A 6,280-nucleotide genomic window follows, 5' to 3' on the forward strand; every position below is an offset into this window, starting at 1 on the left:
TTTTTTTTTTTTACAATAATCATGTATAACCTTTATATCATATAATATTAGTGAAGTTCTGATAATTCATCATGGAGCATAAAAGTTCAGAAAAATTAGCCATATTTTCATGTTCCTCTGCTTTGTATTTTGTGAATTTTGCTATATCACATCTACCTACCTTATCTGGATTTATATCAAAACAGCCCTTTAAAGTAGGTGCTGTCATTGGCATTCCCATTTCACAGCTGAGCTCCAAAAACGTGTTCTCAGTATCCACTAAAACCAACAGAATTCCAATCCTAAGACCCAGTCTCCCTGCCCAGTGATCCAGGCACACCTCAGTCCGTCGGGTATAAGAAGGATCCTAGTGGCAGCATGTGGTGGCCCAGGAACCCAGAGACTGAGGCAGGAAGACAGTGAGTTTGAGTCAAACCAGGGAAGTTAGTGAGACCTTGTCTCAAACCAATATAAAAAGGGATGGGGGTATAGTTCAGCTTGCCTAGCATGAATAAGTTCCCAGTAACACATACACACACATACACACACACACACACACACACACACACACACTTTAGCCCTAAACTGGAAATGAGACAGTCTGTGAGCTGCAATAGAGTAATTGTGGTGTTTTTGAAAAATCACATACTGGAACATTATACAGTAAGGAAAAGGAGAAATAAAACCACATACAACAATCTGAATGAATCTCAGTCCTATGTGGAGAAGCCAGATATGTAAGAGTCTAGGCTGCATGGTCCCATTATTATGGAATTCAAGAACAGGAAAAAATCAAGTGACAGAATAACAGGATATAAGAAGAGTGGTTGCCTGTGATGGAGGAGCCACGTGGAGAGAGGGAGAAGTGGATGTTCTGGGATGCTGGAGAGGCGCCCTCACTGTGGGTGGTGGTCACAGGGGTGTATGTGTGTGTAAAGATTCCTGAAGCTGCATGTTCAGAGTTAACATTGGGTAGCTGACACAAAAAAAGAGAAAGAAGGAGGAAAGAGGTAAAGAGAGACTGGGGAAGGAAGGGAAAAAAGAGGAAAGAAAGAGGGAGGGAGTAAAAAAAGGAAGAGGATGAAGGGAAAGTAAAAGGCAGCAAAGAAGGGAGAGAGGGAGAAGATGAGAGGAGGAAGAAAAGAACTTGCTCAGCCACATTGCTCATGGAAGGCCAGCCTGGAACCCCAGTTAAGAATGCCAGATCTCCTGGATCAATTCCAAGAGAAGATAACCGCACTGCAGCTGTGGGTCCTTACTGGCTGTCTGAGTTTAGGGCTGTGGCATTCAGCAAACATGCAGAAGAGCTTAACTGAGGGTTTGGAGAAAAAACGTACGCACCCAGGCTGAAGGTGAACTGTGGTGTAGGGGAGCTCTGCGTTGTGTACATATTCAGTATTATTATTTAATGCAGGAAAATGAGATGAGGTGAAACTTGTTTGGTAGATTTGTTTTTTGGGACAGGGTCTCACTATGTAGTTTAGGCCGGCCTTGAACTCACTACAGTCCTCCTGCCTCAGACTCCTAAAATACTAGAATTACAGGTGTGCACTTCCATACCCTGTGACCTCTGTTGTTTTTAGTATATAAACTATAGGGTGGAGCATGGTGACACATGTCTACAAATCTAGCTGTTTGGGAGGCTGAAGCAAGAAGATCACAAGTTTGATGCTAGACTGGGCCAATTAGCAAGGCACTGTCTCTAAAAACAAAAACAAAATTTCAGAAAGTAAAATTGTGCAGAATTTTCTGGGGCTTTAGTGTAAGGAAAAAAAATATCCTTCAAGGAGGGTGTAAAATTTATTATCTTTAATCAAGAAGTATAAATTAAAAAAAGAGAAAGAATTCATCAGTTTACAGTTAAGGAAGCTGGGATTCATGCCTATGATCCCAGCAATTAAGAAGTTGAGGCAGGAGGACCACTCTGAGTTCAAGGCCAGCCTGGACAACATAGGGAGATCCTGTCTCAACAAAACAAAACAGTTAAGGAGACTGAGAGCCAAAGACAGGGAAAGACATGACCCAGGTCCCTCAGGCTAATAATGGGCTCACTCAGAAGCCAGGTAGTAAGGTCCCCTTCAGCACCCTCACTCCAGAGATTCTTGGTAATCCAAAGAGGAGGCTCCAGATCTTTGGAACCAATTTCTGCTGTGGCCATCGTTTTAAGGGTCAAAATTCCTTTTGAAAAAAAAATATTTTTGACTTGCTGCCTGGTTAATGAATAATGTGAACTCCCAATAGCACAAGATACACTTAGACCAGGGCAGAACCCTGGAGAATTCTCTATGGGACTCGGAACCCAGAGTAAGGGAGTATGAGGATACAGAACAAGCTAACTCTCTCACAAATTAAATTTTCTTTATTATAACTTTTCTGAGTGCTACATTATCCTCTTTTAACTTACGTAACACAGTATAAAGGAGACAAGCAAGAATCACTTACATCCAGTCCCATCATCTGAAATAGCAGCCATCTATTGGGCAAATTTTCTCAAATGTTAACATAAAAACAAAACGACAGCAACAAAAATTATAGCATAAACGTATGAGGTAGTGATGAAACACATTATCCATGCTGTTTCCTGACTACACTTTTATCAAAAGGGTGTCTCTCATCATATTGGTCAGCTTTTGTGTGTGTGTGGGGGGGGAGGGTCTAGGATCAAATGCCTCATACTGCAACTAAAGGAGAGAGGTTTATTTTGGCTCATGGGTCAGAGGCTTAGTCCATGGTTAGTTGGCTCCAAAGTGAAAGCAGCCTGGTGGAAGAGAACAGTGGGGGAAAAAAAAAAAAACAACTGCTCAATTCAGGGAATCTAGGAAGCAGAGATCAGAAAATAAAAGAGGGGGGTCTAGGGGCTAAAGGTAGTCCCCAAGTCATACCCCCATGACTCATTCCCAACACACCCAGAAGCATGCTTGCTTATTTTTATTGTGTTTTGAGACAGGGTCTTGCTATGTACTCTAGGCTGGCCTAAATTCTGGGTAGCCCAACATAGCCTCAACCTGAAAATTCTGTTTTGATTAAGATTACAGGCATGTGCCATCACCCCGCTAGAAGTCTGCTTTACTGACCCCTTAGGCATCACACAAGCCAATCAAGTTGACAATCAAGACTGATCATCACACGTGTGTGTACTTTCTAAGTCAACATAGAGCAGTGGTCTCCAGGTTACAAAGGATGCTTTGTAGATGGAGGTAGCCGCTTTTGAAGGTCATCTGTGTGGTTCGATTTACCTATTTCTTATTTTTGGTACTCTAACCAGCTATCCTGAATGTGTCTCTTGGCACACCTGTCTAATTGTTTCCATAGGGTTAATTTCTAAAAATGTAACTGTGCCAAAGAGTTTGCACATTTAAAATATTGATCCTGGGACCGGTGAGATAGCTCAGAGGACTGAAGCACCTGCTTAGGCAAGTGCAGGGACTGGGGTTTAATCCCCAGCACTACATGCCGTGCTGGCCCCACCCCTAGTGTCAATGAACAGGTCACTGAGACCAGGCGGGCGTGGTGGTACATGACTGTAATCCCATTTCTGGGAAGGCTGAAAATAGGAGGATCACTAGGAGTAGGAGACCCTGTACTAAATAAAATACTGATCCACTTTGCCAGACTACCATCCAGAAGAGCACTGTTCAGGCCAGCAAAATAGCTCAGCACATTAAAGCGTATGCTTAGACACAGAGCCAAGAGTTTGATCCCAGGGTCTACCGCACTGGCCCTGCGCCCAGGGTACACTGAGACTGCGATTGGGACTGGGTGTGGTGGCACGCACCTGTAATCCCAGCACTTGGGAGGCTGTAAACAGGAGGATCACTACAAGTCTGATCTACGCAGTGAGACCCTGTATACCCTGTACATCCTGCCCTAAATACAAAAAAGCAAAAAACAAAAAACCCACAGAAGGGCATTGTTTATTTACAAATTTTAGGACAGATTTGTCCACAGATGTTCACCCTGAATTTGTACCACCCTGACAGCCAGAGCTTCCTTAAATGCTATACACAGAGAGAGAGAGAGAGAGAGAGAGAGAGAGAGAGAGAGAGAGAGAGAGAAACTCCCCTTGTTCCATTGTAGACCTAGCCCTGAAAATATTTTCATATATCAATTGGCTTAACTGCTCTTAACACTTATTTCTGTATAAAATAATGATTCTTCCCTCCCTCCCCCCTTTATATTGGAACATGCTGGTTGTTTTTTTACTTTTCTTGGGTGGCTCAGCCCATGGGGCTGGCTTGACATGCTGTGCCCTGGATTAAACCATGGTCCCCTGAGCCTGCCTAAGCTTGCCAAAGCAGTTTAGGGTTTATTTTTTTTTTCTACTATGTTCAGGCTGCGGTTGAACCCACTGTGCAGCCCAGGTTGGCCTCAAACTCATCATGGTGATCCACCTGGCTCAGCCTCCTGAGAACTGAGAATACGGGCATGCACCTGGCCTTTCTTACTAATTCCTTAAATTTTTAAAAAACTTTTTAATTAAATTTTTTTATTCTTTCTTACTAACTTGAAAGGATTCTTTATATACTTATAAGGCTTATCCTTTTGTTGCAGTTATGTTCCCCAATTATTTGTCAAAGATTTTAAATATTTTTGTAATCAAATCTATTAATTTATTTTCTGCCCTTAAGATTTCTGTCATTAATGCTGTGTACAGACAACTATCTTGAACGCCTTCTTTCTTTCTACATTGGAAATTACTCAAACACAGATTTTCTTAAAACTTTCAATTTTTTTTTTTTTTAAGATACTTGATTTACTTGGAATTTTTGAGACCAGAGGAGGTAGGGAACCAGCTTTACTTGGTAACTGGTGGCAGCAAAATCATGGGTTGAGAAACTCACATTGGCCCCACTGATACCCACCTACTTTTCCCATTACTAATCTCTTCTGGAGTAGATCCTATTCCAGGACTCTGTACAGAACTCCACTGACCTGTGACTGACTCAGCCATCACCTGTTCTGTTTAATCTCTGCAACTGGGTTAAATCAAGAGGCAGGTGGAGGGCCGGGGAAATAGCTCAGTAGAATAAGCGCTTGCCTGGCAAGTGCAAGGGCCTGAGTTCAATCCTCACTTCTGGGGGGTGGGGAAAAAAAACAACAAGAGGTAGGTGGAAAACCTTCAGCTACGGTACACAGGAGCCAGGAGTCCTCAGCTACCACGCTCCTGGGGTCCATGCACCCCACCCCCCAGACACATTCTTTGGCAGGGATGAAGGCTAGTCATACCACAGCCCTTCCCAGATACTGTGGCCAACTAAGCAAGGCATTGAGTCCTCAGAATACTATTCCTGCACAAGAAGGCATATCCAGTCACTTCTCCAACTGCAACAGTTGACGACCAGCACCCTGGTGGTCTGCTTGATGTGGGTTCACATCCTACCTCTAAGCCTCAGTCTCTTCTTTCTCTCTTTCTTTCTTTCTTTCTTTCTTTCTTTCTTTCTTTCTTTCTTTCTTTCTTTCTTTCTTTCTTTTTTTTCCTGTATTTTAGGGAAGGGTCTACAGGGTGTTCAGGATCTCACTACTAGATCAGATGTGTGGTGATTCTCCTGTTTACAGCCTCCCAAGTGCTGGGATTACAGATGCGCCCCACCAGGCCCAGTCTCAATTGCCATTTCAGCACACCCTGAGGGCGAGGCCAGCATGGCAGGCCCAGAGATCAAACCCCCAGCCCCTGCACCTGCTTGCAGGTGCTTTAATCCGCTGAGTTATTTGGCAGGCTTAAGCCTCAGTTTCTATAGCCAACAAAATGATGTGTTAGTGTCCTGTGCCCTACTGTACTAGAGTGCCACAAACCAGGTAGCTTTAATAAGAGACATTTATTGCCTCACAGTTTTGAAGACAAAGTCCTAGATTGCCCGCATTGGCAGTGCAGTCTTGCCAATGATCAAGTTAAGATGAGAACATTACAGTGACTGTGACTCTATAAAAAGGAGAAAATTGCACACAGGAACACAGGAAAACTACTTTTTAAACTGTTCGTGGGGGCTGGTAAGATAGCTCAGTGGTATAAAGTGCCTGTTTAGGCAAGCTTAGGCAACCACAAGGACCGAGGTTCAATCCCGGGCTCCACCCCCAGAGCAGGCTGAGCTGTCCACAAAACAAAACATGAACTGTCGGTGGTTGGTTCCTTTGGAAGACTATGAGACACTGTGTTCCACACTTTTATCTTCTGGTTGTTTGCTGGCAATCTTAAATGCTCTTGACTTGTGGCCACATCATTCCAATGTTCTCTTGGCAGGGAGGAAGAAAAAGAGAGAGAGAGAGAGAGAGAGAGAGAGAGAGAGAGAGAGAGAGAGAGAGA

At 43.5% G+C, this 6,280-nt stretch overlaps 1 protein-coding gene across 2 annotated transcripts in view; it reads right to left on the minus strand.

Annotated features, from left to right (window-relative positions):
* Dao (D-amino acid oxidase) overlaps window positions 1–6,280 on the minus strand; it is a 54,321-nt gene that overhangs the window by 42,833 nt on the left and 5,208 nt on the right. The window lies entirely within an intron of this gene.

The sequence above is a fragment of the Octodon degus genome, unplaced genomic scaffold (genome assembly GCF_000260255.1).
Source record: "Octodon degus isolate 3935 unplaced genomic scaffold, OctDeg1.0 scaffold00079, whole genome shotgun sequence".
Lineage (NCBI taxonomy): Eukaryota > Metazoa > Chordata > Mammalia > Rodentia > Octodontidae > Octodon > Octodon degus.